At 40.3% G+C, this 21,538-nt stretch overlaps 1 protein-coding gene across 9 annotated transcripts in view; it reads right to left on the bottom strand.

Moving 5' to 3' along the window:
• Positions 1–20,591, bottom strand: part of zmiz1a (zinc finger, MIZ-type containing 1a) — a 156,140-nt gene extending 135,549 nt beyond the window's left edge. For 5 of the 9 annotated variants that reach the window (XM_015346330.2, XM_015346333.2, XM_015346336.2 and 2 more), the window contains exon 1: positions 20,416–20,591. The gene's annotated coding sequence lies outside the window, so the exon portion shown is untranslated. The remainder of the gene's footprint in view (positions 1–20,415) is intronic. The other 4 variants (XM_015346334.2, XM_015346331.2, XM_015346332.2 and 1 more) reach the window with 2 other exon arrangements.
• Positions 20,592–21,538: the final 947 nt, after the last annotated feature.

Here is a 21,538-nt window from a genome sequence, read left to right on the forward strand (position 1 = left end):
GTATGTCGTCCTGAGCACAGGCAGGAATGAAACCACTCTAGTAAACAGCTTTAAGTCTCCAGACAGTGAGATGGCCAAGACCCTGAAATCTGTGGTATTGCAGAAAGTGGAAATGCATGGATGAAGGTAAAATCCCTCTGGAGGTTAGAACGTCTCTCAAAGGTGTCAAAGGAGTAAATGGCCATGACTCATGAACATCAAGTAAGCGTACGCTTTCTGATTGCCTGTGCCTGGGAGAAATCCAAGCTTCCGCATTCTTTACACTTGTCATACAACCTGGGGGATTGGGAATTTCATGGTGTTGGGAATTACCACATGGGGTGGGGGGTGGAGGGTGGGGAGGGAGGAACATAAACGTATTGAAATGAGAAAGCAAACTGTCCTCCTGAAGAACTGATTTTAGAAATGGACAATCACAGCAGCGGTTAGTGTGCAGTTGTACAGACATGTCGCTTTCTGCGTTGGCAATACATGCGTCATAACAAAGCTTGATGGAAGGAAGTCAATCCTAAATTGAATACATGGCAATTAAAGTAGACATGGATGCAAATGTTGCACATGCTTAGACTTTCTTCATTAGACAAAATCTTGTGTTGTGCTCAGTTTAAATGGATATAATAGGCTATGTTAGTTCAGTCTCCGCAATCTCAGTTGTTATGAGATCACAGGCCATGAATATTCAGTGACCTGGTTAATGAGGCAGATTCCTGCTCAGTTGCTGTGCTAAATCGAAACAGGACCACCAGTTTCTAACATTAAAAAAGCAGGAACCAAGCTTTAGAGCTGTCAGCCAGACGATTGTGTAACATTCACAAAATGGAAACGTTTTTAAAAATGAAACAGGTTTAAAGAATGAACCCCAGTTTCTGCTTTCAAAAAACAAAGCTGAATAATAATAATTATCCAACAGCCCTTTAAGACAACTTCTTACAATCCTTATGTAACAAATGAGGCACTGTCTCACTACAAACATTCTAAGGCTGGATTAGAGGGCTTTCTGGCGTCTGATGAGAAACTGTGTTTTATATAAACCCACGTGAGCAACACCAGGACTGCTGCATATGCACACAGAACCCAGGTCTGGCCATCTCTGCACAACCTTAAACTCTTAACAGAAAAATAAATGCAAGAAATAAGTCAGACAATACATGAGTGAGGCTAGATGTCTTGGAGTACATCTTTTTTAAGGAACAAATAAATCTCTTGCTGTACATCTACATGAGAGATCAGAACAGAAGAGTGGTGTAAAGACGTCACAAGTTCTCTCGGGGACTGCCTCTTGAGAGAGGTCAGGAGGGTATCCTGGGCCACTCACAAACAGAAAGAAGACTGTAGGGTTCCTCACAGGGCTTGAACAGCACCCTGCAGCAGGAGTGGGTGCACCCACCAGCTCCCCCTTCACTGCCATGAGAAAGTGGTTTTCCCCCCTATGGGTCTGTAGTGCTGCGGTTTTCAGGGCTTGTGGATGTTCCTGTCAACGTGCACGACTTGCACCTTGAGATTTGCATCACGTCTGCCAGCCAGCTCCCTCTGAGCTCCGCCAGGTCTTCAGTGCACAAGGCTTGGGCCTTTCACTCGTGCATTTTAATTACATTCTCTTAAAGCCTAAAAGGCACCCAATTCCTGCCTTTCCACATCTCCAATTCAACTTAACAATAGAAGTAAGGTGACAAGTAAGAATAGGGCATTCGGGTCATCTAGCCCACTTGGTATTTCGTACTTTACTGACCCCAGAATCTCATTCAGATGTCAAGTCGGCGGCTTCAACTGCATGGCTGGGAAGCTTGTTCCAGACTCCCACACCTCTTTGGGTAAGGATGTGCCTGCTCTTCTTGGTTTTAAATGCGCCTCCACAGAGGTTCCACCTGTGTCCTCCGTTTGACATTTCACTGTTCCCTCTGAAGAAATCCACTGCGTTTTTGAATACTGTATTTGTATCAAACAGCCATGGTACCACTTTCACCTAAGGAAGGACAGGCACGACCCCACCAAATAACTACGTTAACTGTAAAGGTTAAGCTCTTTAACCTAACTATACTCAGCTCACGCTCCTACTCGGTATTAAGAAAATATTCCAATCTGAATTTTCTTTGCCCTGCCATAAAATCCAGATTTCTACAATTCTGTAAATTCACTTGTACAGATTTCTTAACATTTCATTCCAGATATACTTACTGCTTTAAGAAAACAATGTTTTAAAAAATAACACTGTATTACTTTTAGTATACTAAAAATACCATTTACATTGTCTCCAATGTTGCATAATATATTACTGCGTGTTTTGTTAATGGGATAAATTATACATATACTGTGCTGAATTACAGCCCCTAATGCATTTAAGGGTGTAATTACAAATCAGTTATTCTGTCAACATAATATTGTTTAATTAACAGTGCACTGAAGTATATGAATAGACCTCTACACGCAGAAGTCAGTCCTAGCCCTGAACAACAGTACATGAAATCCACATAGTAGATAACTGACATCTGGGCTCCATAAAGGTAACACTAAAAGGACAACTACTGATAGCATAGCAACTCCAGTGGAGCTCTCCACCGCAAAGAAACAATGGGAATCACACAGCCAGCCTGGTCACAGCCATGACTTCATGGATTTAGCACTTATTCATCTATAGCACTGGGTGCGTGCAGAGTTAACTAATCATTTACATGATGGACCACGGCCCATTAGCCAAAAAGATGTTTTTGAACTGTACCATCAGAGTTAGTAACACTAAGCCACTTAAATTTAATGGCTTTAATCACAATCAGGTTCTGGACTTGACTGATTAAAGGACAGTCCAGCTGCTATGGCAATCTATTTTTTTTGTAACATTTATTAATTGGAACGGGAAATGATGATCTAAAGAAAAATTGCGATAAGTCTGGCACCAATTTCCATTATAGATCTCGGTGTGCAGACAGCACCTTGGACCTTTACAGAGATGGGCGCCACCTGCTTAAATGACATGAGCTCAAGAATAAGGCTGCGTGCAAATCCAAGCACAGCAGGCTCCAGACTAGCTCGTCCTGCACTCAAAAGGCAGCGTGTCGCAGAGCGCGAAGATCACGTGCTGCGCAGATCAGCAAAGCACTCCCACGTGCGGAATTCCATGTACAATAAGAAAGCCACATCCAGACAATCTGGAAATAACGACACAAGGGTGGACAGAGACATACATCTCCAGTCTAATACACACACTGTATACTACAGGCAAATTAACCACGTATGACATTTTGCATTACATCAGCACAACTTCTTGGGAAATTGTCTTACAACAGAAGTCATTCTAAATAGACCTAATATCATTGTTACAAATTGAGGAAAAAAAGATAGATGGATTCAATCATTTGTTTTGGTTTGTTACCTTCTGCCGAGCTTGTCCTTGCATGCGGATAGCAGGCTTGTATACTCGCGCGCACAAACCCGAGAGAAGCACTTCAGATGCTTTTAACCAACGCCCCTTTCTCAATAAGGATGGGTGAGAGTCTCATCACAGCAAAGAACGATCAGTATAGGCTCAGATCATGGCGCTTCCAGAAAATTTTATATCTTTAACAATTACGTGGAGCTTTTAGTTGTTTTTTTTTCTGAGAACGTGAAAATAAGTGTTATGGTCTTATTTTCCTGCTAATACAAGCTAGGGAAGACCCCACAGAAAAAGCAACTCTGGCTTCAGAGAGTCCAAACACTGAGGATACTGAAATATTAGAACTGCATCTTTCCCCAAGCAGATATTCCAATGAAGACAGGTGGAAATGTGCTAAGCCATCTTTCCCGGCCTCCACAAATGAGGTTAATAGCTATGTTCGCTGACATAGACCAACGGTTTAAAGTTCAGGAGAGGTTTTTGAGAGGGGGAAACCCTTTAACGACCATTTTCCTAACATGAGAAGGGGCTGGCAGTAGAGCTGTATTTAAACTGGGAACTGGGGATTATAAACTGAGCAGGAAGAAATAAGATTAATAAATAATCATGGCAGACACTACAATTTCTGATTAATGCTGCATCTGACCCACGCAAACCCCGATTTGGGCTAAATTTAAAACAAAACATGGATTTTCACTGAAATTAATAGTCGAAATGACGATTGGCCTCAGACTGTAATGAATCAGAAAATGCTTCAGAGTGGCCACAATCTTTTAAAACCTTGCCAGACATTCCAGCCTGCTGAACTGACAGTTCAGACAAAAGGGAAAGCAGCTTGAGATATAAAGATTTCACTGAATCCTTTCATTTATTAAAAAAAAAAAAGAATATTCCCTGGGCACCCATGTACAAAGCAGAGCTACCCCTGCAAAGAGGTGCCAGCAGTGACAGCTAAAAAAAGGCTTCCAAACGATCACATATTACAGTTCCTTACTTTGCAGCTTTCCATTAGGTAATAACATAAGAGCAAACAAGCACCTATCTTTGAAATTCATGAAATCCAAAGAGCATTTCTGACTGGGGTAGTGGAGCTCGTCACGGCTGCATCTCGGCTGAGGTATGCAGTCATCAAAATATTGTGAAAAAAAAAAACGCTGAGATACAATCACTCTCCTGTTATCGTTTACCTTTGATTTGGAAGCCACACTCCAACAGAAGATTCTGATCTATGTCAAAACGTCTGCTTTCTATTAAACCTTCAGCTGAGATTTTCAAAACACAATAGAGGTAAAATATGAATTGTGTGGTTGTCACAATCCAAATAGCTGTTAATGATGCAATCAGACTTTCACCGTGCTCCTGCTCTGGCAATTCCAACAGTTCAAAAACATAATATGAACATCTTCATAATCTCACTGTGGCATCCCAGGCTTTTTTTCTGATTTATATTGGTAGCTCAGTTATCAAGTAGAGCTTTGAATCGGAATTTTCAAAAAACGGGACATTCTGGTTGAGTATTATTTTATCAAATACCTACACCTCTCATACTGAATGTAAAGGGAATACGTTCTGAATAGGTGCCTGAATAGTATTACAGAACTTTACAATGATGACAGTGTTAGACAGACTCCTGTTTTGCAAAATAAAATATTCTTTCCATCTCAATCTGCATGTCAGTGTGGTGTTTTTCCAAAAAAGCAGGCATGCATCAAGTTTTTAACACTCCATTACACATGAGCGTAAGCTGCAGATGAGCTGGCTTGCATATCAAATAGAAACTGTTAACTGAAGTATGAACATGTTTCTTGCCCAATACATTAAACTTAAGCATATATACATATTCACACAAACTGATAATACTTCAGGCAGTACAAATTGAAGCAACACACTCATGTAGCATTTAGTCACATTGTGTTATACAGAAAGACACAAATCTAAAATCCCACTCTCTCAAGAAGAAATCAGATCTGACAGTATAGTCCTGTGTTAGTACACGTACTTCATCAACTGAATGGCAAAAATAATCAAGGATTTGCATCTGGGCAACAGTCTTCTGGTTCAAGCCCAGCTGGAAGGTGTAGTACTTTGCACTGCGTGGCAAACTGGAGTAGACTAACAGGTATTCAGAAAACCTCTCAGGTCAAATGGGTGTAACACCTAATACAAGAACAATACAAGGTTTACAGGCAAGGATACCTCCTTCTAAATGATCTGTTTTTTTAATGTAAGCACAACTCTAATCCTAATGTACAAACCTATACACAATTCTAAAACACTAAAAGATTTTCAGTTATACTACATTGGTTCAGGATGCCAGTGTATTTAGGTTGTGTACTTGCAACAGTATAAGAGCCTCTTAACTGTCAGGGGAAGCACCTTTAACAGCCTTTTAGTTTCCTTCTATTGCACTGCAAAAGATCAGATGCAGTTATTAATTAAAGTTAAATCTGCAATTGGAACATTAAACTTCCCAACAAACCCATGCTGCTGTGAAAATACTGTGCAGCACAAGTACAAACAGCTATCCCTCAATACTGCGACTACAGATTTATTAAACAGTAGTTTTAGTTTAGCGTTGAACCCACACACAAGCACTCACCCAAGAACCACATATATCCGACAACAGTCTGATGTAGGCTCGGATCAGTAAGATATTAACCTATCATCATAAAAAACAACTAAATTCGCTCTGCCTAAAACATTTACTTATATCCTTGATAAACGTATAATTTTTCTCACTCAGAAGACCCATATGTACAATGCAAAATATGAAACCTTGCACCACAACCACCAGTGTAAATAATTAATTTCCTCTCTTAAAACACTCTCTCCTCTCTTAAAGCAATGTTTGAAATTTCAGAATGCTAATTAGTCAAGCTCTTAAAGCTAGAATGAGGGATGTCGCCTGGAATCACCACAAGGCCAGACCTCCTGTTTATTCAATGCAGAAATGCCCTCTTAGCTTGTAAGGAAGGCTGTAGCAGCAAAACTTATATTATTGTATACCGTGTAAATCAGGGTGGATCGAATTTAGTGTTTGTTAATGACAAATGGCCCCAAAATATTAATGACACATAAAAACAGTCTAGCAGAGCTCTACAATAATAAAAAGTATATATGTATTCAAATAAATATACTGACACTCGATATATCAACCTTCTAGAAATCTCATTCTCTCCAAGTTAGAATTTCCATCTCGGTCTGCCAGCCAGACATTCACTGTGAAGTTTGCAAATTGACTGCTGCTGTAATACCAACATTAATGACGTTTCAGTTGCTAGAATTACCAAGGAAACAATCCCGATTGATTTTATTATACGCGGAGTTCCTCGCATTTCATTTTTCGAGCGGACTCCTATAATAACGTTTTGCAGGAGTTGTTTCAGAATTTACAAGACAAATTTCTTACAACCGAACACAAAACTAATCAATCATGAACTTTTGAAGCTTAAAAAAGTGACAAGATCGGTTCCGTCAATGTGCGTAGTGGAGAAATGTGTAATCAAATGCAGCTGTGAAAGACATATTACAGAACACAAACTGTTTGTAAAAATTACTTACCAAAGAATTGTACACCAAATAAACCACAGCGAGGTACTGGTTCAAAAACAATGTTGAGCAAATTTTAAGTGGCATATTGTTTTATCATTAACCAAGTCTGCGTAGTTTAAGAGTATTAAATCTTCATGGCAGGAGTGAAGATCGACAAGGAAACACTTCTTCCTTCTAAATACATGAGATACTGAATGTCAAAAAAAATTGGACACTTGAAAACCCAAGAAGTCCTACACCAACTAGAAAAAAATGGACTTTTAAAATACTGCTGTCAATTTAGTGGGATTATAGCCCATAAATTGATTTTGCCGTTTGTTTTTCTTAGAAAATACCAGTTCTTTAGCATACCACAACATTTCTAATATTATAAATGCATAACAACAGCTGAGTTAATAAATGTTCAGTTATACTGCAGCCTGAGAGGTGCACTAAAATAAAATCTACCTTACCTTACCTTGCATCATCAAGAATTCTTTCTTACATTAAAATTTTACTTTTGAGCACAATTTTATGTGAACATTTTCTCATTTACAATTTGTCGTTTGAATTCCACAGCCTGGCATTTAGATTTAACAGAGTACCAAAATGCAAATTGACTTTCTTCCTCCACAGGTCAAAAGCTGTCTTGCACAGCCGATAAAAATCACCTCAAACGGCTACTTTTATCTGCTCTGTGCAGCTGCACAGCCATCAGCTAGTCAGAGAGCCTATTCATGTCTTGGATTATTAAAAACTGCGCAGAAGTGTAATATGCATAACATTCCTGAAATCTAGTGATTAGCACCTTAACTTCTGCAAAGGTATCCTGACATTTATTTCCCAGTGATTTTTCTCTCGTTAGAGCAAAACTTTACCTTCTTGACACTGGCTTGTGCCTTTAGCATTTTAATTATTTCAATATTCCCGCATCCTTCTAAAAAATAAGAGGGAAATTAAAGTGATATACAATTCTTACAGGGAGGGTAGCTGAGTTTCAAAAGTCTGTGTCTATCAGAGGAAGGAGTGGAGCAGCTAAGATGAAGTTTACGGGGACATACTGTATAACACATCTTTATATCTTAATGAGAGGTACGAAATTTCAAGCTAAAAAAGGATAAATGTAATAAGTTTTCATGTAAACAAATAACAAAAGGAAAAACAGAGTACAGTACTGATTTTTCTTTACGGTTTTGGGGTGTTGGCAATGTTTTTCCACTACCACGGAAACATACGCATGCCTTAATGCTTATCAGACAAAAACAGATAATTGCATGATACATCTTTATTGTACAATAGTTTTACACTTTGTCGAATACCTCTTAAACTAGAAAGTGACACCGGTGGTAAAAGACACCCATGAAACATCTCTAACGCTCTTGTCAGCTGACCCAGATGAGGACTTTATAACCCAAGCAGATTCAACATCAATTGAATTTCTTGTGAAGATCAAAGAGAGGTGGACTTGCTCCACAGGAGGAATATCGCAGTTCAATGCATTGAGGTTACATCAGTGAATTGATTAAGGTTATTTATTGATTTCTAGCACAGAAGACGAACATGGCATCTTAACAGGCCTTTTCTTTTATGCCATTTTGTTTGTTTTTGTTTCACAAGATTAATCTTTTCTTTTTTTACTTAAAAGGTGGTGAACAATGAACAAAGCTGGTTTCTGTTACCTATAAAGCACAGGTCATGGTTCTCTCAAATATTGACTTTAAAAACAAAATTTAGTAGTTGAGTCAGGTCTTAGTCCCAGGCCATCTAAAAATTAGATTTCCTGAAAATCAAGATTATCAGGAAAAAACATCCAAAAGGAATTCTTCAGAAAAAGTCTTGGAAGGGTTCCCATTACTAACTACTGTTCAGAACAGAAAAAAAAAGATCTTCCTCTTGCAATGGCACTAACATCACTTTTATTTTCTCACTGGTGTTTTACAATACTGCCTGGGCAATATGGAAAACAAATAATACCTTAAGCTTGTCAGAAACAGACAAAATTAACATGGAATAGAAAGGAACTTTTCTTTCTTAAATCCAGTAAAAAGGCTTTAATCCTCCATAATGATTTACAAAGTGACAAGTCAAACAGATTTACCATGACAGCTCGAAAAAGGCACAACATAAATACAATTACCACTCACGTGATTCTACCTCCCCCCCTCCTTAGCAGAGAGGCCACACAATGGGACATGCTCTGCAGATGAAAGTAATAAGCCTTTTCAATTTACTCATCAAGAACAGCCTCCACCAAGAGAACAGAATGAAAAGAAAAGAAAAACCATTGTGTTAGTCACTTAAAGTGGCAGGGTCGTCGCAGAATGACTTGGTGCTACTTGCTGTAGCGCAGTCATAGGATACAATTCGAATCTGTTTGAACTCATATTCTAAGATGTAACCACATCATTTGACATCCCACCGGCCAGACCATTACTGAAAACCCAAAGAGGGGCAGGAATTTCTTAATCACCAGCTGCTGTTAGCCATGCTAATGTCCCAGGCACTTTCTAGAACCACTGCACTTTTACGTAAAGCTGTGACGCTGCTGAAACTTGCGGCTGGGTGAAAAATTCCTTAAAATTCAGAAAACCATAAACGAAATTCTGAGCTTGAAAATAAAACACATCTCTCAGTTACAAGACACGCTAAAAACAAACGTAAAGGAACTGGTTCTGAGACACATTCATCAAAGGCCCTGGAAAAGTGAAGCTGTCTGGTGGAGTGAAGGTCACAGTCGCGTGGGGAGTTTCAGACTACTGAGATAGTCGGTATACCAATTATTCCTACACCTGAAAAACAGACCCCGGAAAAAAATCCGGTGAGCCGCTGGATGTGGGAATTCTCAGGGAGAGAACTGCCATGCCTAACCCACAGGCCAACGCACATTCTTTTCAAACTCGCAACAGGAGAAAACTCTCAGCAGAAAGCAGAAGCAGAAAGCCGAAGAAAGATACTGCAGAATAATTTTACAGTTCAGAGACAGACATGTCAACAAGCTTTTCTCCACCCATATTACATTTTAAGAATGTAAATTCCACATGCTTGAAACATGGTTTAAATTTTCAGAGGGGGTATAAGAACAGTTTCAAAAGAGAAGAGGATCTTTGGCCCACCCAGCACAATTGATAGTTTGCAGCTAACTGATCCAAGGACCTTGTCTTGAAGGAAAACAGGGAATCGGCTTCAACTACATGGCTGGTTAGCTTGTTCCAAACACCCCACAAATGTGTAGGTGAAAAGGTGCCTCTTGTTCTCAGTCTTAAATGCACTTCCACGTAGTTTCCACTTGTGTCTCCTGGTTCATGTTTCACTGTTCAGTGGCAGAAAATGAAAGGGAAGTTTCAGTTTTGGAAGTAGCTGCTTTGTTTTCTATTATTTGACGCCGACGAAAATGAAGCCTGGCACAGACCATGCATCTCTATCCCTTCCTGAGACATCAAGTCAGAACAGACTCTAATCTCCCAGCCTGCCCTCTGAGGATCTCTGGTGAGAAACAGCACCACTGTGGAAATGAACCACACATGCGCTTGGCTCTGAAACAGATGGTCAAAAATAGCAGCGAACAGCAGCATTTCGTGAGCTGAGTGCTCCTGCAGGAGCCGCAGAGACTTGAAAACAGACAAACAGAGGCTGCAGTTGGTGAGGAAAAGCACACCATCCGTCTTTTCTGGAGCAGTCAGGCTCACTGTGAAATCTTCACTAGGAAAATGCCCAGCAGCTGAGAAAAGACATTTGCGGAAGACACACGTGTGAAACGGGAGGAAATCTCACGCTGTGTTTACAAATGTGGCACTTGGTAGTGAATGGGGAAACAGCTCGCCATCCAGTCCTACTGGTGTGCACTTTCCACAGGCAGATCAGAGCACGCATGCAGCACACGGGACACCCTGGGCAGCATCTTCACATGGCAGACACACGACGCAGCAACTGGGTCACAAAGCCTCCTCTGCTACAAGTTCAATGCAAACTTCTAGGTGCAAAGTGGGAAAAAACGTAATACTATAAAGATCTTTTACAATGCATTCGGAAGAGTTACCTTTCAACTGACTTTGTCATGCTGCTCTCTATTATACCTGTCTTTTTTTAAAACTCCTATCCCTGTCTAAAAGTCCTATACAACAAAGCATGTATAAAACAGCAAAATAGTTAAAGTAATCCTAAATATACCCAAAGAATGTAAAAGATAAAATACTTTTACACTGAACTTTGGCCACAAGTAATGTGTGAAGCTGGTTTCTAGTAATACTCATTATGAATGCAGTAGCAGACATTGAAACAAAAGCAAGTAAGTAGCCTAATTTAATTATTTGGATGATTAATGGGCAATGTTGATGCAACTTCTGTGTTTTTGCAAGTGTTTAATTTCAGTACCACATGTCCACAGCCCCAGTAGCACGTAACCAGCCACTTCTGTTTTATGTGCAGTGTTCATTTCTGAGGACGGCAGCACACACGAGCACAACTCCCAAATAACAGAAAACAGGACCCCATCCTGGCAAATGATTGTAAAATTCCCAGGATAAAAGAAGACTGTAATGCAAGAACATGCATATCATGCAGACGCATTGACCTAAACCACCTTTAAACCACTCAGGATAGTTTTCCTCCACTCTTCACGAAACAGATCCATTAAGCGCACAGAAAGAAATTACTATTTGAAAAATAAGGAAAAAAAAACAAGTGCATGTACTAGTCACTGCCCTACAGGAGTCAGCAATAACATTAGCCTGGTTCTTTGTCAATTCCGGTCTCCAATCTGCAGGAGAGGCGCCAGCTACAGTGTGGACCCAGGAGTGCGTGGACCACAATCGCCAAGTACAAGGAGGAGCTCAGCTCTGAGGGAGAGCTCAACTCTTGTTTACAGAGCAGTTATTAAAAGCCAGTGAAACAGCGCTTACCTGAGAAGTGGCGCTTGCAGCTGCATGCTGATGCCTCCACACAGACCCGCGCACGCGGGCTCTCGCCCACACCGCGCAGTGCGTGATTTATTACGCTCTATCGGGCACTGAGACTTCTATTACTGTCTCCATTTATTGCCCACAGCTGTCACTTCGCCGTCGCTGCGAAGGTTTGTGATGCATGTGCAGCACCTGAGGTACCGCAGTAGCAGGACTTTTAAACACAGAGCCCTCTTTCTCTAGCAGCGCGTCTTCAGTGGAAAATTACACATCCACTTGGCAGTAAGGAAATAATACCCATGTACCTATTATTGCTCCAAAGTTACATCTAAGAATTTAATTTTAAAGAAACTACAGAGCGATCTATTCTGAAACGTATGTAGTCCGGCCTTCTTCAAATCCACTGAAGCCACAATGTTAGAAAGCCTTTTCTTAATGCTGGCCTAAAACATGTGGGTTTTTCCACCATAAGTTGTCTTCCTGCCAATTTGAATGTTGTATTGACCATTGTTAGGATGCACAGCACCGGAAGTGCACATTTGAATGCAAATTTGTGGGACACCATCACAACACTGCGCGGAAGGCAACTTTACGACAGAAATGTGGTCACACCTGGATTTATTCCTCAAGCCTATGAATCTGCTTGAGCTCACCCACAGAAAGCTAGGAAATCTAAAAATACATTTTATAGATTTTATTCCCTTTTTCAGTGTTCCTTCCAGAATGTTGCTTGAAAAATAATTTACACAGACCTTCCCATCTCATCACTACTTAGGGGGACAAATTAAATAAATTCCCTGTATATTAGTAAATCCTAGTTAATTTGCCTTGTCAGAGAACAATGAAATATGAATCCCTTTAGGCCATTTTGAATGTAATTCTACCGCCTTCAGAGAATCTGAACCATCACTCCGCAGTACAGGGGAAATCTCCAAGATAAAAACGGCACAGCATAATGTAGACGTGCTGAAACAGTTCATAGTTTCTTAGGTTGTTAATAATTTCTAAGCTCTCTCTGCACACTGATGATGTTACCGAGAGTGATTTATCTCAAAGTAATACGCCTTACCCATTGCTAAGAGACCCTGTAACACTCAAGAGCTTTTTTAAACTAATATTATTAAATAAAAACTTAAATGTCTCATAGCTAGCCACCTTTGCTCAGTGGAATCTTTGAAACATCTGAATGAGATCACTCAGTTGAGAAGTAAGACAGCTCTATTGACTGTAGCTGGATTTTCAATGTCCTGGCATTTGGCAACAAGCCACAAACTGGGTTAAGTGACTTCGGTAGCAACTGCTGTTGACCCCCATGATTAGAAACTAAATAGGATTGGGCTACATTTTTGGTGAAAACTGTGAGTGGAAAAAACAGAGCTTGTCTTGGGTTGTATTTGTGGTAAAATTTTATTTTTGTAATTATCTTGCTGAATTTGTATTTAAATACAAACAATTTGCATCATTTCAAACATGACTGCTCCCATGGGGTTAAACAAAATGTTCATTATGCAATAGAAAATATTGCTGACACATTTTGCAAAAAGATTTAAGGTTACATGGAAGGAGACGACATGGGAGAATTTGTTAGCAAACTATGAATAACAAATGACCATGAATCCTCCACGCCGCACAGTACGTTCTGCTTATGTGCAGCTTCGTGTCTTCGCTTTTTACATTTCTATATCATTCAACTTCAAGCAAAAAGAACACGTTAAAGGCGCTCGTGTGATTTTACTTACGATAAAACATATAGCTGTCGTGACAATTTAAAAGTTGTAATGTGAAAGAAAGCCAAGTATCGTTTGCTTTAGAAATAGCAAAATACCTTTCAGGGGTAAAAAAGTTTAAGAGTGCCTTAAACATTCACCGCCCATCACTGTGTGAACATTGTTTAATTCACACACCAAAGCGACTTTCAGTGCAATGGGAGTCTTATTTACGAATCAAAGCCTACACCTCACCACAAGGAACAGGGCATCAACTGGGACGCCTACTGCATTAACTTTCCAAGAATGGCAAGCAGGCTTGCATCAACCTCAAAGTCTAGCTGAAGAGCAGCCCCTCCATGCTGAACACGGATCGCACACCTGTTGGAAACATCCCTTTGCTTCAGGGGTTCTGCAGCGGGTCTAAAGACCGAGGATGCTTTTAAGCAGACAGGCAGGCAGCACTCAGACGAACGTGATGCATGAACAAGAAGAATGTGCCACTGCAGGAGGTCTCTGGAGACCATTTCGATTAAAAAAACCACCCATCTGGAGTAAAGCCTGCTCCCTCTCTCTCTCTTTCAGTGTTTCAAAGGAGGAATATTAATATCTTCATTCCCTTTAAAAATGTACATTTTACATGTGATTCTGCGGGCCACCGGCCGCCGAGAATTCCGTCCAGTCAAAACCGCTTAACACTAAAACCTGTTATTACCTGTTATTAAAAGATATATATAACAATAAATTCAAAATAGTTTCTTTCTGCGCTATTAGTGATGCCTGATATTTAGTCTTTATATCAGACCCAACATTTAATACGTCACAGTAACACAAACAATGGTAGACAAATTACATTACGTAAATACATGATCCAAACCAGTTGGGGCACCATAATAAGCAGCAAACAAATGAATAGAGATACTGCATGCCTAATACAATGCTAAGACAAACATTTGTATATATACTAGTCATATGGGTGTTTCAAGTCTAAAAGGCAAATTAACTCCTCTTCCACCCCCTACATATCACACTGTAAATCAGTGTCCCACACTCCTCTTAAATACAACAGCTTGCGAGACACTGAATGACTTGACACAACACATACACATTTTTACACACTGAAAGCTTTTTTCAGTACAGCATCCCAAGCAATGTGTAATAAGATATCTCCTTTCTGAGGGTCTTGACATTATTGTTATTTTTATGAGTATAATTATTATCAGGACAGAAAAAAATGTAACCGTTCATGTTTTTAATCAAAGAATTTTGCCCGGAAATATCACCAAGCATTCCACAGATATCCAGTGATCACAAAAGAAACCATCTGTGCAAATTTAAAAAGTTATTTGGATTTTGTAGATAGCAAAGAAAGGGTGGCATGCTTTTTAAATCTGTGATTGTTAGAATAAAAAGCTGCTCCTGCACAGGACTTTGATCCACACCTACAATCCTGAAATACTCAAGCTTTCTAGATTTAAAAAAATAAATATTTCAAATGTCAGTAGTTACTGTAAACATGCTCCATCTTTATACAATAAAGATACCCATACGTATCGTAGAAACTCATAGTGTGACTTCTTTCAATAGACATGATGAGATTCCTGGATCAAATAGCTACTGTACAAAAAAACCAAACAGCCAGGTCTTGTTTGTAAACATTCTTCTGTTCATCTCAGGTCACTTATTTCAGGCAAGAAACAGACACTTTCAAGTAAATATTTAACTAGTTTTTAATAGCTCTGGACTTAGGGGCAATTCCCTTATTAGCAAGAGGCAGTCAGAGTTTTATTGTTCATTAGAGAGAGGGATGACTTAAGATCAGGAGAGCTCTTCACCTGTAGTGGCTCAGACAATTGTGCGACTCCACTGTGTTAAGCTCAGCTACTGATCTACAGGGGTCACTGAAGTTTTCGTAAATAATGCAAAGCTACTGTACGGCTACTGAAAAATACCTCCTTCACTCCTCCACCAGGCGTCTAGTGTACACTTGAGCTCAGGCTTTTGATAGCTCACAGTACTGTCAGTAATTGAAAAAGATAAGTGAATGTGTGGTTAGATTATGCAGAATCGCCCCTTAAAAAGAAACTGAAAAATTAGTTGTGAAGTCAGCAGTAGCTTTAAAAAAAATCTGAATCCTTCTCTAGAATATCCCTCATTAGAGCTTCTCTCTATCTCTATTTTAGAGAGCGAAAGGGAATGCTTGAATTGTTTGAGAGGATAATGTACACAGCGACAGTGAGGAGCTGCAGGTGCTACTGGTACCTGTCTAATCAGAGTTAATTTACCTATTAACTACTAGTTAATACTCACTAAGTGAAATCCCTGTTGACTGAAATTTAAAAATCTGTTATTAACCGGTTCAGACAAGCAATCCTTTTCTCCTCAAAAGGAATGAGGAACAACTGTATCACATGAAGGGTGTCAATACTTTTATCTATAACTAGAAAACACAGACGAAACATCGAGGCACATGTTGGTGGCTTGTGTACCACAGCCTGCAATTATGAAATCTGAAATGTCTCAAAATGCTGTTTAACTGGTATGTCATTTCCATTCCTTGTAAACTCTGAAAACATACACCACTTATTTCTTATTATTGACATCCGCCAGCCTGTCCAAATTAGTGCAGCTGTGGAAAACTAAACCTGTTTTCTAAGACTCTTGATACCCCCTATTTCGGTCTAGGGGATGCCAGAGGGTTGGGCATGCCGTTCAAAAAGAACAAGAAACTAAGGTGAGATGGTGTCTTATTCTTTCACTGATGTAATAAAGAATGTTCTGGCAGGGTGAGAATTTGTCTTTGAGATTTCCACAGAACACCAGGTGCAATAGGAAGTTGTGCAGATGACTCAGTAGGAAGTAATTTCCTACATGACACAAACCTCAACCAACATTCAAGAGAGAGGCAGGGAGGAGGGGGCGCCTCACCAAGTTGCAAAAGAGAAGCAATCTTAAACTGAAGGATTTCACTCCAGCCGATTTGAAAAAAACACCACACAAACTGCAAAGATGAAAGACTACGAACTTGCATGCAACGTGTACGGGTTGCTGTTTTTTTTTCTGAAAACAAAATCTTAACTTTTCCAGTGCAAGAAATGAATGGAGCACAAAAGCAGAACCTTGCAGTCATGAGTAGAAAAGGCTCCCTGTCCCCAAGGACCTAGAACAGTATTTTAGTTACTACAGGATGGCTGATAGGCTAATCATTCAGGGATTTTCTACTTGAGCTGTAATTCCTCTGCGTGAAATGACAGAGGAACACTAATCAATGAATATAACACTACATGCTCAGTTACTACGCTATTTACTGGCCACTTCGGCTTGTATTTGCAATTAGCAAACATATGTGATGTTAGTCAATTTATGTTCAGTGCCTGGTAGCACAATGCTCTGGAAACAATGTGCAGGAACGGAACACAAAACAATGTACAAACACTGGCGGCAGTTGTATCCTAATTTTAAGCTTGGTCACCACATAAGCTAAGCCCCCACATTTCTCATATCTTTTGTCCCAAAAAAATATATAAAACACATATGAAAATTATCGTCGTTATATCCCTCAGAAGAAGCAAACACATTAAAAGGAAAGAGCTTACAGTGTTTACTTAAAAATTACACTGCTCAGTTAAATACAGGCTGTTTATAGAAGTAGTAATGAATAGCCGCCCATGTGTGTTTTTAGCTTTCTGATCTTGAGGTTGAACTCTTTTCTGTGTGGCATAGCAATTTTCAGCTCTCTTCCATTCTCTGGCCTGCATTTCAGAATCAAAAGGCAAGACCCCCTCAGAAACTCTGCACCTCCTGTCAGTCACCAGGGCCACAGACAACTATAAAAAAATCCTGAAACACAGACAGCATGGAATGCAGCACACGTCTTTATTAAGCATCCCTCATAGGGACTTACTAAATACAGATAACTCAAGCTTCCAGTGAAATAATATGCATTTAGGACTGGGATTATTTTTTTTCACTAAACAAACTGCAGATATTCTACTGTTTAACTCGGTCCCTCCGAATCACTACTACATTTTTTTTTACTGCAGTTAAAACAGGTTGGTCAGTGCAGAAATGGAATCAAAAGCTTCTGCAGTCACACAAAGATAGCTGGGCGATGGGAATAAGAGCTCTGTCCCACAAGGGCATCTTAGATTTCAAATAAATGCGATTACACTGCCACGTTTGACAAGATGCTCCCCATGAACATGTTAAAAGAAAAAAAAATCCAATGATCACTGACTTCTGGGCAACAAGGAACCTGCATCAAAAAAAATCTGCAGATGAAATGATGAAAACTGTAAATAAAGGATATTTACAGTGAATATAAGGGAAGGTCCGCTCATTTAAAAAAAGTTTCTACTTGAGCAAGGTAAATACTGCAGTTAGGTACGTTACAATACAGGAATAAAAAAAAGTCCAGCTGCTTAGGGATTTTTGTTAGGACGTTCAAAGTTACGGCTAGTGTGCAACGACAAAAAATCACAAACGAAATAATTAAACAATGTCTTTGGTGGGAGAGTCGAATAACAGAGCTATCCATGTTCATCGTCAACAGATGCATTTTAAGTTTTCTGAATGCTCCTTTGCTTCCTTCAGTTTGCAGAAAGCACTTTTAATAAATGCTCCGCTCCAGACTTTGCTGCACGTGCTGTGCTGCAGATCTCAGTTTCAATGTGTCTTTTGTCCGACGGCTGGTGTTTCAACATCCTCAGTCTGAATAGAAGAAGGTCAGCACAGTGCTTCTGTCCCTGGTCATTCACAAGCTCAGCCTGGGGCCCCACAGAGAAGGAGGGATGAAAATTAACTCCTCTTCTCCGCTGCAGATTCTCCAATCCAGACCCCGACGAGTTGGCAAGGATCATGGCTCAGCACAGCCCAAATAGGAAAACAACTTGGAGCAAACAAGAATCACTTGCATTGGAAGCACTACAAAATTACTCCACTTTCTGTGGATTTGAGTTACTGAACGAAATATCATTGCTGACCACTGTTTGCTCCAGCATGCTTATAAACAACCCAGGCACCCTGTTGTACAGCCTCTTCCTCAAACATACAAGTATAAGAGACCTGAAGAAGCCAGCAGGTAAACAGCAGCTTTGCAGGTGGGCCAGGACAAGCCAAACAAATAAAAACATATCACCATATTCAGTCACCACTGGCTTGATCGACATCCAAATGCAGAACCTATGCAAAATCCAATTTGATCTGTGACAACACTAGAAAAAAAAGAATACCCTAGGTCATTCACCTCCACTTGCCGACAAACTTGCATCAAGTCTCATAGGAAACCTCTCATGGAGCATTTGTCTGACCTGCCAAGTTAAATCCTACACTCTCATGTCAGCGCATTGAAGGGGATCAGAACACCAGCTTCAAACAGCTCTGAAGACCAGTTTCTCTGGCATCGGCACACGGTCATCAAGCGTGGTATGATAATTTAAACTCAAACACATCTTCCAAAATGAAGGCTTCTGTTCAGCACTGCCTTCCTGGCAGCGGAATTAACCCCCCAAGAAAATGCAACAACAGTGTTTACTTCAATGATACAAAGCAGTCTTTCTCCAAGATAGTGAAACTCTTCTGTAGTTGTGCATGTTCTTAAGAGAAAATGCGTTAAGATGCTTTACGTGAATATTGTACCGCATCAAAACACTGAATATTGGTCGGCATTTGTCTTGGCAACAAAAAAGTGCAACTTCTTGCAAATCTTTTTGGATGCAATGGGAGGAAAGAGAAAAATAAAAGTAGCCCTCTACAATTTACAGGAAACTGCATAAGTGTTTAAAAAGCAATCAGGTGACACCAACAATTTGCAGATGAAAACTAGTTTATTGGAGGATTTGTTGTTGTTTTATAATCTCAATGTCCCCGCATCAGGCTTTTATACATGACGTGGGGAGTTTCGAGGTATGTTGTTTTTACCCGTCTTTTACGATTTTATCCTCTGTTTACATCCTAAGTGCCTCATTAAGTCCGCAGTTTTTCTTCAGGACTGCAGCTAAACCAGTGCTTCAGTGAGAACTATTCCCTCCCTTTTCCCTCTCGCTGTGACAATAGTTTGAAAGCAAACCGGGGCACTGCCTGCTATTTTATTTTGCTTCAGTTGTCTGTTTCTTGGCTTCCTGGACAGATGCACGGCAGTGAAAGACTGTCTAACCCCTGTCGATCTTGCCCCATTCAAGACCAGAGGCCTTTAATCCCACACCGGCCACAGAGTGCAGACACCAGGAATTCGCGGAGCCAATTTATGAAACCTCAACACATCAGGGCTGCGTTTTACCACTGTCCTAAAGAACTTACAAATTGCCCTTTAAAGTTCAGACCCATGCATTACTAGGTAGGTGATCACTCAAACTCGAACTTATATTTTACATTATATAAATTTTAAAAAGCTTAAAAACACATGCGCTACTGCTAATAACCATGCCTTTGGTCATTTAAACAGTTTCCTCAAAGGTAGTGTATGTGGATTAGTTACGCCTTTAATAACGAAGAATCGCAAAAATGATATTGTTACTCCGCAGAAAGCTTCTCTCCACACACAAACGAATTACAGGAGCAGAATCTCTCTCAAAAAAGTGACCTGAACCCACCTCTCAGCCACACACCTCACACTTTCGCGTCTTGATTTATTATAGCCAAAGCTACACAATAAGGATACAACCCTGAGAATATACACAGTGCCTGGTACAAAACAAACCACGTCCTAGCCAAGCCAGAAAACAACCTGTCTCTTATGTGGGTAATGCACTACAAACCAAACAGGAAGAGAAAAAAACATTTACATATCTTGCATGTATCTTTAACTGGTTACTCCATTGTTAAGCAACAACCCCATTCAAGTCGACACAAAACCTTCCCAGTCACAGGCGAGAGGTGTGAAAACCGATACGGAAACAAACATGGAACTTACTTACGGATCCAAGCCTGGCAAAAAGGCAACGAGAAATCCCTTTTATTTTCACTTCGTTTTTAAAAAAATATGTAATCTTTTTTTTCTTTTGCTCGTCACAAACACAGAAAAGGAGCTCAACGTTAGTGGGTGAGTAACTGAATCAACTAGCAGAGCGCACAGCAAGTTGAAGTGTCAAATTACATTGGCTATTCTATTACCAAAGGGACATGCTAAGTGGTTGCTGGCAAAATGTGTCCCAGAGCCTGTACGGGTGGGAGCATGTTTGGAAAACCCTGCTCGAATTCATTTTAGATCATTTCAGGGGAAAAGGCAAAAACATAATTCCACTCTGACACCTTACACTAAAGCCTCAAACCCGAATAAGCGTTTGCACGCCTTTTTTCGTCTACGTGGAATATAATTGGAGATGTGAAAAGATAAAGACGGTGTGCGATTTTTTAAAAAAGGCATATGTAGAGAGCTATTAGTTACACGTTCGGGTACGTATGTATTATGACCATTATAATCTAGGGCTATTGATATGCAGCTCTTGAGGTCTACCACTTCACTTAGGTAATTTGGATGATAATTACAGATGCCCTGATTGAATGGTTTTAGAAATCCACAGCAGAACATTTTACGATTGTTATGCTTCCTCGTTAATATTTCACGGAGATCAGTTCGGATCTTCTCTCGAACCCGCAGCTGAAAGAATTCGCCAACACCACGTGGGTGGTGCTTTGAATGATCGCCCAAAGCTACTGTACGCTGCTGCATGAACCGCCTGGGTGGGTTGTGTCTCTAGGGTTATACATTTCTGCTTCCCCTCTAAAACTGTAAGTGTACCAACGCCGGAGTTACACAGTCAGAAAGCCCACGGCGTTTCTAAGTAGGGATACTAATAACAGCAACCAGCGAGATAAAAGTTTGGCATTCCCGGTTCAGTGGCGCTGAGGGGGGATCACGCTTTCCGGGTTTTGCAGCTCGCCGGCCTCCGACGGAAAGCTCTGAATAACAAAGACAGGTTTGAGAGCAGCCGCGGCAGCAGCAGCAGTAGGGTTGGCTGAGCGGTGACGTCAAGGAACAATGACTGTGCCAGCAGCACCGACACGGCTACACGGCACCGAGTGTTCAGCTGCTG

This window comes from Lepisosteus oculatus, chromosome 4, assembly GCF_040954835.1.
Source record: "Lepisosteus oculatus isolate fLepOcu1 chromosome 4, fLepOcu1.hap2, whole genome shotgun sequence".
In the NCBI taxonomy this organism is placed as follows: domain Eukaryota; kingdom Metazoa; phylum Chordata; class Actinopteri; order Semionotiformes; family Lepisosteidae; genus Lepisosteus; species Lepisosteus oculatus.